General features: G+C 45.0%; 1 protein-coding gene across 2 annotated transcripts in view; it reads right to left on the reverse strand.

Moving 5' to 3' along the window:
* LOC137422651 (tumor necrosis factor receptor superfamily member 6-like) overlaps positions 1-10,873 on the reverse strand; it is a 163,170-nt gene that overhangs the window by 71,776 nt on the left and 80,521 nt on the right. The gene's annotated exons all lie outside the window — the stretch shown is intronic.

Raw genomic sequence — 10,873 nt, forward strand, 5'->3', positions numbered from 1 at the left:
GCATATTTCAGGGACAGACTGAACAAGGTGACACTATGCTTTAGAGGAGGGCGACAAGTTCGAAAGTTCATTGTTGAGGCTGGACACGTTTTCTGGCTCTCCTGAGAGTGGACGCACCTGCTGCGGGCTTTTTGGAATGCACTGGGATATTCTTTGGTTGGATTTGCCTTTCAGGAAGAGAAGCCAAGTTGTTTCAGAGCAACTGCCTCACAAATGGAATCAGTGGGCAAACTGTTAAAAGGATCGCCAAAGAATAGGCTTGTATCAGGCCTCTGGTAAGTGCAGTTGAAATCTATCAGAGCCATTTTTTAACCATGATGTCTGCGATGTTAGAGAGCCGTTGGTCTTTGTGTCACAATCTTTCTCAGAGATGGCTGAACGGATCTTCGTGAAACTTTCACAGGTTCATCAGTGAGAGCCCGGGAGTGTTTTAAGTGGGGGGGGGACCCCACATAATTAGCTGCCACCAATTAATTAAGACGCTGATCACATATCTATATCCACACCCTTTTAGGCCCAGTGTTCCATCCGTGACCCCGTTAGCCGTTAGTACATGTAAGTCAGTATAGATGGCGCCACTGAGGTTCACTCTCTGATCAAAGATGGCAGCCCCCATTGTTACATGCTGACCTCAGATCTGGACCACGGAAAAGTTGTCAGACACACACATAAAGGTAAGTTTACCGTAACTACTGATGGTAATTATTCAAATGAAAGGTCATCGAATGTAAATCAATATGCTATATACTTTGAGTAAGAAAAATCCGCTGACTACAGGGGTTCCCATGTTGGTGGGCCACCAGTGACCCACTGGGTCTTGATGTTACCTGAAATTGTGGACACTTATGTCTGATAGGCTCCTCTTATACGATGGTTATTGATAAATATTGAGTCGCAGCGTTTTGAAAGCGTTTGTTTTATATCCTGCCCTGAAATTAACTACTATTTGCCGACTTTATATATAAATACGTGTTCCCTTTCTACTCGCAGGATGTCATTGCACACACAGAGAAGGAACCTAAATATACATGATGTTATTTCCCAGCTGGATGGTGATGTCAGTGACTTCGTCATCTGCCTCACTCTCGCTGTCATCGCCGATGACGTATACCTGCCCATCCACGATCCGGATGATTCTGAAGATCAAGATGATGTTGCAAGCATTGACCATGATGACGATTCCGATGGCCTGTTCAGTGATTCTGATGATGTACCATCAGCTGATCTTGCTGCAAAAGCCGGGACATCAAAGCAAACTCAAAAACGAAAGTACACCTGGCGCAAAACCGCCTTTCAGCCTCCAGATCAAACTTTCCTAGGTCCAGAATTTCCTGAGCCTTACACCGATGACGATGGAACCATGCATACCCCTTTACAATATTTCCGTATGTTCATCACTGAGGAAATGTTGCAACTGATTGTAGACAATACCAACCAGTACAGTTTGCAAAAAAATGGCGTCAGTGTTAAAACGAACATCAAGGAGATCGGGCAGGTTCTAGGCATGGTTCTGCGGATGGGCGTTCTTCAAACGCCTGGTGTACGGGTCTACGGGGAAGCGGCAACACGATTTGCTCCTGTGGCCGACATCACGTCACGAAACAGATTTCAGCTTATCCGACGTTCACTACATTTCGTTGACAACGAGGGAATCGACGCAGAAGCAAAAAACGACAAGTTGTGGAAGGTCCGACCCATACTCGCAATGTTTCGTGAGCAGTGTCTGAAGATTGTTCCTGGCAAAGAGCAGTCTATCGATGAAATGATGGTCGCGTTCAAGGGCTCGTTCAGTGGGATAAAGCAATACATGAAGGGAAAACCGACAAAATGGGGATTCACGATTTGGCGAGATGCAGTGGGACCGGTCTATTGCGACTTTGACGTATATCAGGGGGAAAACAATGCTGCTGGAGAAACTAGAGAGGTTCCAGGGAACGTGAACTCAACTGGTCTATATCAATATGGTTAGAATATGCATAATAGAACCACAAACTTTTTTTTTCTTTTTCTTTTTTGTTTTTGTATACAAGATCGAGGCTCGTGAAAGAGCGAACATTAATCACACAAAAAGTCAAACCGACACACAAAACACAAAAAACAAGGGGAGCGGCAGACAAGATGGGGAAAGAGGGGGAAGGGCACAAACACAACATTTGAGAGCAGGGACATCGGGAGGACTTGGGGGGAGGTGGGAGAGGAATAAAACACATGAACACTGCAAGTACTCTGGGGTGAATTACCGGGGGTAGAAAAGATCAAGGTTTTCGATGGGGGAAGATAAGAGATGGTGGTGAACAGCTGTTTTAAAGACCTGAAGGGAGGAGTGGGATTGAAGGGAGTGGGGGAGTTTGTTCCAGAGGCGGGAGAAAATAGGAATGAAGGAGTGAAGGTGAGCAGAGAGCCTAGACTTTGGCAGTTTAACCATAAGAGGGTTGCAGGCAGATCTTGTGTGACCTGAAGGAATATTGGGGGGACAGAGCACAGAGAGAGCTGGGGGAGCAAGGCCGGAGAGGAGTCTGTAGAAGACAGAAAGACCACCAACCTGCCTGCGGTGAGTGAGTGAAAGGCCCTCGGAGTTGACTTCATCGCAGGAGATTCCAATGATTCTGAAAGCTTTGGCCTCAACAGCGTGAAGCCGAGCAAGGTGTGAGGCAGGAGCACCAGCCCAGAGGGGGGAACAGTATTCCATTGAGCTGCGGATGAAAGCCTTGTATGTGGTGAGGAGCTCAGGTGTGCCAAGGAAGGACTTTGCACGACGGAGGATGCCCAGTCGGCGACTGGCTTTGGAGGCCAGCTTGGAAATGTGGTTTTGCCAAGAAAGATCATGGCAGATAGTGAGACCCAAAAGCTTGAGCGACAGAACTTCTTGGAAAGGATTGTTGAGAAAGTAGATGGGAGGGTTTTCCAGTCGGTCCTTTCGGAGAGACATTGTAAGAGTGTGAGATTTGTCCGGATTGAAAGACATGTTCCACTTTTTGACCAGTCTGTGATTTTGTCCAGGTCTGCTGAGAGTGAGGAGGCTGCAGACTGCCGATCTGAGGGATGAGGAATGGAGCGGCAGATAGTGGAGTCATCAGCAAAGAGATAGAGGATTTTTCCAGAGAGTCGGAGAGATCATTGATGAAGACCAGAAATAGCACAGGGCCCAGAACACTACCTTGGGGAACTCCAGCCAGAACAGGTAGGGGAGATGAGAGAAATCCATTCAGGGCCACACGTTGCCTTCGACCAGAGAGGAAGTCCGCAAGCCATGAGTGGAGATTTCCATGAATACCACAGGAGGTGAGTTTGGTGAGCAGAGCTGGGTGCCAGACCGTATCGAAGGCACGTGACATGTCAAGTGACACAGCTCTGATTTCCTGTTTGGCATTGAGGACCTCCATCAATTGTTGAGACAGCAGAAGCAACATGTCCAGAGTAGAATGACCTGGTCTGAATCCAAATTGATGATCAGAGATCAAGCCGTTGGAGAAGAGGAAGGATTTGATATCCGAAGCAATGATGGATTGCATGACTTTGCTGATAATTGGGAGCAGGCTGATTGGTCTGTAGTTGCAAGGATCTGTTTTTGCACCTTTTTTGTGTAAAGCGGTAATGTTTGCTGATTTCCAAGATGCTGGCAGATGACCTTGAGCAAAAGAGAGGGTGAAAAGAACAGAGAGAAGGTGAGATAGAGCGGCAGAGCAGGATTTCAGGACCCGAGGGCTGATGCCATCTGGTCCAGTTGCAGAATCAGAGTCGAGGTTTGATAAAAACTTCTCCACCTTGTCAGGAGAGAAGGACACAGAGTCCAGGAGCAGTTGGGTTCGACTGGGAAAGGTAGGAACAGAGAGAGATGGGTTTGGGACACAAGCTTTTGAGGCAAACACAGAGTTGAGGCATTCGGCTTTGTCACGTGCGGTGTCAACTGTGTAGCCATTTGAGGTAAGGGAGGGGATGGAGGGGGAACAAACACCAGAAACGGATTTGACCAGACGCCACCAGGATTTGGAGGAAGGAGACAGGTTTGAGAGTTCAATCTTGAGTGTGGAGAGATAGTGCTTCCTGGCACTCCTGAGGGTAGAAACACATTGGTTTCGAGCTTGGTGGAAGGACCTGAGATTGCCTTCAGTTGGATTTGCCTTCCAAGACGCAAAGGCAAGTTGTTTCAGGGCAACTGCCTCACCACAAGATTCAGTGTACCATGGACAGGAGGAAGGGTAAGACAACTGAAGACGAGATGGGATAAATCTGTGCATGAGAGAGAGCAGTTTGCTTTGGAAGAATTCCCAGGAAGAATTAATGTCAGAGGCATTAGAGATGGGAGACCAGTCCAGTTGATTGATGGCTGCTTGCAGACCGTGCCAGTCGGCCTGAGTGAAATGCCAGACTCGTCGGCGCTGAGGTGGCTCTCTGAGAATGGCCAGTGAGATGTCCACCTTAACAAGCACATGATCAGAAGAACCGATTGGAGCAGAAGAAGAGCAGCAGACATTTGCAGGGAAGTTAGTCATAACCAAGTCCAGAAGAGAATATACTCCATTGACTGAGATCCGGGTCGGGAAAGTGACAGATTGTGTCAGTCCCAATGAGTCGCAGAAGTCCTTTGCTGAGGTGCCATGGCTGGTGAGAGATGAACCCACACCCAGCCAGCTGGCATGATGACAGTTGAAATCGACACATATGAGGAAGAGAGAGTTTGGATGAGTTGATAGAAGTTGGTCCATGTTGTCCGACAGAGAAATGTAAATGGAGTCATCACTGTTTGGAGGACGGTACAGAACACATATGAACAAAAGGTGGGAGCGGAGAGGAAGCCGTAGCCAGAGGTACTCCTGTGGGTGGGGTGGAGAGAGGGCAGTGCAGGGAGAGTGAGGAAGAGAGTTTTTGATAAAGATAGCCACCCCACTGCCAGGACGAGGCTCAGGTCTATCGTACCGGAGGAGGGAGTAACCAGGAAGAGATATTAAGGAATCAGAGACATCTTGAAAGAGGAAAGTTTCTGTTAAGCAGATCAAGTCTGGATTTTCAGAAGCAACCTGAATGGAGAGATCAATCAGGTTTGAGCGAAGGCCCCAGATGTTTGAGGTCCATACCGTTAGTGAGGAGAGAGGGGGAGCATCGGGCGCAGGACAGGGGAGGGGTAGGGTCAGATGAAGGGTGAGAGGGGGATGTAGGAAGAGCAGTTGATATTGTGTCAGAGATTACAGAAGAGTTCCAAGAAAGGGAAGGATGAGGAGGACGAAAGGTTTGATGGTGATGGAATGAGGCACAGTGAGAGTTTGTTTGAGGGGGGGCAGAGGAAAGTAGAAGGTTGGGGGAGGTGGAGGTATGACATAGAAGGGAGACGAGGTGGGGAGGAGGCAGCTTTGAGAAGGAGGTGGGAGGAGGGAGAATTTGGGAGGGATGGTTGGGGGGGAGATTTGAAGGGGAGGGGCAAGGGGGGAGTTTAGAAAGTGGATGATTAATGAAAGATGAACATATATAACAAATTGGGTTTGTTGTGATTTTCAAGTTAGCGATTCGTTTAAGAACGATGGAGGAGGGATGGAATGAATGAGAATTTAGAGCATGGAGTGATTTGGAATCATAAGAGATTGAATATTTTTTTGAAATGGAATGAGTTGAAGAGGAAATTGAAAGGAGCCTTTTAAATAAGAAGAAAAACAGCGTGTTGTAATAAACCACTGAATAAAACACTGAAGGGGATAGTTGAAACATATTTAAACAGAACTGTGAAGAACAATCTTATATTCACAAAAATACCAATGGGGAGAGGAAGCCGAGAACGACGACCACGAGTCACTTGAACAGGGCAAAAGGTGGAAGGCAAGGGGAAAATGGGGGCGGGGCGAGACAGCGCACGTGGGCAGAGGCAAAAGCACACGAGGAGAAAGGGAAATGAAAGTTTTTTTTTGTTTGTTTTGGGGGGGGGGGGGGTGTGGGGGTTACAACGTTAGACAAATAGTAGATGTTTGGTGAAGCTTGGTGGAGAAGGGGAAATCAAAAAACCTAGCAAAACAGCGAAGGAAGGAACAACCTTCGACGGGGGAAGCCTGAGGCTGCAAGGCCTTGCTCGCGAAGTGGCAAACAAACGAATAGTTTATATAGTTTATATGTGCGAAAAATATGACAAAAATTGTTTTTTATTGAAATTGAAAAACAATGCAAATAACAACATAAACAATGCAAACAATTGTTTTGTGGAAATCATAATAATCATAATTGTTTTGTGGAAATAATTTTTTGAAAATTGAAAATTTGTCAGTCATTGTCAACCTGTGCGAATAACAACAATGTGCGAATAACAACAAACAACCAAAACAATTGTTGCCCAATTGTTCAATCATAATAATAGAACCACAAACAATTGTTTTGTGGAAATCATAATAATCATAATTGTTTTGTGGAAAAAAATTTTTGAAAATTGAAAATTTGGAAATTTTTGTGGAATTTTGAAATTTGGAAAATCACATTTTTGTGGAGATAATAATCATAATTTTTTGTGGAAATCATAATAATCATAATAGAAACAATTGTTCAATCATAATAGAACCACAAACTATATCGTTTATATGTGCGAAAAACATATGACAAAAATTGATTTTTTATTAAATTGAAAAACAATGCAAATAACAACATATGTGACGTCATTGTCAACCTGTGTGAATAACAACAATGTGCGAATAACAACAAACAACCAAAACAAACAACCAAAACAAAACAAAACAAACAACCAAAACAAAACAACCAAAAATTTCAATTGTTTTGAATAACAACAATGAATAACAACAAACAAAACAATAAAAACAAATAACAACAATGTGCGTCAACCTGTGCGAATAACAACCAAACAATGCAAATAACAACAAATATATACATTGAAAAACAATGCTGCTGGAGAAAAAAGTTCCATCGGAGTTGGGGGTGACGTCATTGTCAACCTGTGCGAGACACTGCAAAAGCACAATAACTACAACATTTTTGCGGACAACCTCTTCACCTCAATGGCCTTGTTGGAAAAGATGAAATGGGACGGATTCCAGTACACAGGTGCAGTCAGAAAAAACGGCTGTCAGGATGTACCTTGGATGGCGAGAAAGCGATGACCAAACGTGGTCGGGGAACTTACGACTGCCGTGTTGAAAAGGACACAAACACAAACATCGTTTATGTCAGGTGGATCGACACCAAGCCCGTCACGCTTATGTCTACATGCACTGGACCAGAACCACTCGATATGGCACGTAGATGGGATAAGAAGAAAAAGGATTTCGTTGAAGTACCCAGAGCAAATGTCATCGAGGAATACAACGAGAATATGGGAGGAATTGACCTCATGGATTCGTGTATCTCGCGCTACAAATATCCACTGAAATCGCGTCGATGGTACATGTCCTTGTTTTGGCAGTTTGCAGCCATTGGCGTTGTCAACGCTTGGTTCCTGTACCGTCGCGACCATGAGCAACTGCGAAGAGACAAGAAGCAAGCGTGCAATCTTCGCAGTTTCCAGGCAACAATTGCAACCGGCATCATCGAAGTCAATAGCATCCGCAAGCGAGGTAGACCAAGCGACGCCAGTCCGAGTGCTCCCAAACCACCAAAACAAGTTCGTCGGCCACCGAACTTGGGCTCTCGAAAAGACCAAGTAGCCCACTGGCCAATCAAGAGTGAAAAAAGGCCCCGTTGTGCGTTATGTGTAAAAATGAAAACCGACACATACTGTGAAAAGTGTGAGGTGCCCCTGCGTTTCACGGAAAAACGAAATTGCTACAAGGAGTACCATTCTGCGTAAACAGTTACAGATATATGCTCCTGTTTGGATTTCAAGTGGGGTTACAAGACTGGGAAGACTAGAAGGGTACACAATGGTGCGTGTCACAGTTTAAATCCCGAATCAACGCCGTGTACATCCATGGCAGATGTACAAACAGTCAGTGCAACTTTATGATATATTTTAGATTTATTGAGACCAGTACACCATAAGTCAACAATGACCCAATGGGTCACATATGACCCAAAGCCCAATAGTAGGTTAACGGCTTAATTTCTTCGAAACTTTGAATTTTCCCTGTTTTGTGCTCCACAATAAATCATTTAACCTAAATAAAGAATTTTTTCCATGACTGCATGTGTTCTTGGGCTCCAGAAGGAACCAACACATAAAACACAAAATAAGGGGAGCGGTAGACAAGATGGGGAGAGAGGGGGAAGGACACAAACAACATTTGAGAGCAGGGACATCAAGAGAACTGTGGGAGGGAGAGGGCTTGGGGGGAGGTGGGAGAGGTATAAAACATATGGACACTGCAAGGACTCCCAGGAAAGAAGTTGGAATTTCGAAAAAGTGTATCTGGGGTGAATTAGCAGGGGTAGAAAAGATCAAGGTTTTGGATGGGGGAAGATAAGAGATGGTGGTGAACAGCTGTTTTAAAGACCTGGAGGGAGGAGTGGGAATGAAGGGAGTGGGGGAGTTTGTTCCAGAGACGGGAGAAAAGGGGAATGAAAGAGTGAAGGTGAGCAGAGAGCCGAGATTTTGGCAGTTTAACCATAAGAGGGTTGCTGGCAGATCCTGTGCGACCTGTAGGAATATTTGGGGAACAGAGCACAGAGAGAGCTGGGGGAGCAAGGCCGGAAAGGAGTCGGTAGAAGACAGAAAGACCACCAACATGCCTGCGGTGAGTGAGTGAAAGGCCCTCGGAATTAGCTTAATCGCAGGAGATTCCAATGATTCTGAAAGCTTTGGCTTCAACAGCGTGAAGCTGAGCTAGGTGTGAGGCAGGAGCACCGGCCCAGAGGGGGAACAGTATTCCATTGAGCTGCGGATGAAAGCCTTGTATGTGGTGAGGAGCTCAGGTGTGCCAAGGAAGGACTTCGCACGACGGAGGATGCCCAGTCGGCGACTGGCTTTGGAGGCCAGCTTGGAAATGTGGTTTTCCCAAGAAAGATCATGGCAGATAGTGAGACCCAAAAGCTTGAGCGACAGAACTTCTTGGAGATTGTTGAGAAAGTAGATGGGAGGGTTTTCCAGTCGGTCTTTTCGGAGAGACATAAGTTATAAAATTACTAAAATTACACTTCGTTATAAAATCACTAGATATGGTAAATTTTGCCAGATTTCACTCCAGATTTGGACATTTATTTAGTCGACAGGATCCAATCCTCATATCCGAATCCAGATTTTGATGATATGCTTCAATTATATAATGATAAATAATAATCAATCATGTTTCCAAAGCAAGGCACGTTTGAGTCGGCTGAAACAAAATGGTGGGTTAAGAACCCAGCGAGGTGCAGTGGGCTGACCAAGATGGCAGGCCGCCATATTGGTAAGGCTTTTTCGGTTTTTTTTCTTTTCTTATGAGCACCTCGTTAATCATCTTCAAAAAGGGTGTTATAACACACCCAAACACCCATTATTCATCATTGCAATCTATTGGAGGTCCAGGTGAATGCATGCAAAGTTTGGGGCCACTAGGTTTCATGGTTTTAGAGTTATGGAGGAGACAGACACACAGACGGACACTGCCTTTAATTGTTATAGATGTCAAGTCAACAATGAACCAACCATACACCGCTTCAATCCAGTAATTTTGCAGTCACGACAAAAGGATTGCAGTGTTACGATTATATTTACTATATTATTATTATTAACGTTATTATTCCGAAAATGATACAACTATATTAAGAAACCTGGGCTAATTTGTCCGAAGCAAATGTAAATGGTAAATGAAACGGTAAGTATATAAAAAGTTATTACGAAAATGTAAATGATGATTCCGAAATTAATTACGATTACGAAATGGTTATGAAAAGGTAAATGATGATTTGACATTTGTGATGGATTCTGATTTGGATGTAATTGCTTTTCCATTATATTTTCCCTCATTTCAAATACTAGGGCATTGCCCGTACGTGGGTGCCCGTTCCTTGCCAAAAAAAAAAAAAAACGCTACCCGTACGCTCTACCCCGCCCGTACGCCCGTAAACAAAAAAAACAACGCTCTTCGCTTCCGCCCTTCGCTCTGACTGAATTGGGAGAAATAACGCGCATAAGAAATCGAATTACGTACCGTAATGGCAGTCAGCTCGTAACGCGCTCAGCTCCGCTCGTCTCACATCGGCCACGCCTACGCAACAAAGCGTTCTGTGATTGGCTGCCGGAAAGCGTGCTGCCGGACAGTCTTCACTGTCCGGAAGTTCGCAAATCGCAGTTACGATGAATCGTTTTAATTTAATCGCAGTTTGAATTCGTTTTAAAACATAGTTTAACGGCAACATAGTTTTCCAACGTGAAATAAATGAATACGCTGTCAAATGTGCCGTCCGAGGCAGAGTCTGATCGCCACGTTCGGCACACGTGATAGCTCGCTGCTCTCTGATTGGTTGAATCGTTTTTTGGACATAGCTCGGTAAGTAATTGTCCGATTAATATTAAACCTTGAAAAGGCACATCCTCGGGTCCCCAGCAATATACCTGGCAAGTTAAAAGTATATCGGACCCGTGGTTGTCGAGAAACAGCGGTCACAGACACACAGACACACAGACACACAGACACACAGAGATTACTGGAATTATAGATAGATGTTAATGTTTCTTTTTCGCTTAAGCAACTCCAGGTACTCCACCAAAAACACTTTTATACTTTACTTGGGGTCCAAATACAAATTTGTCTGGGGGGTAAAATATGCTATGTGGCCGCGGCCTCATTCGGGGGTGTGGGGGACCGGGAGAGGGGCGTAAATTCTCTATGTAAATGTGTACCGTGTAGTGCCACCTGGTGATGGTGGCAGAGGGTATTACAATTTCCTTTTTTACCTGGGCAACACCGAGATGATGAAGCACTCTTTGCATGGGATTTTTTTTTCCTCCTTCCCTTCCCCCACTTCCCCA

This window comes from Myxine glutinosa, chromosome 2 (genome assembly GCF_964187855.1).
Source record: "Myxine glutinosa chromosome 2, kmMyxGlut1.1, whole genome shotgun sequence".
NCBI classification, from domain to species: Eukaryota; Metazoa; Chordata; class Myxini; order Myxiniformes; family Myxinidae; genus Myxine; species Myxine glutinosa.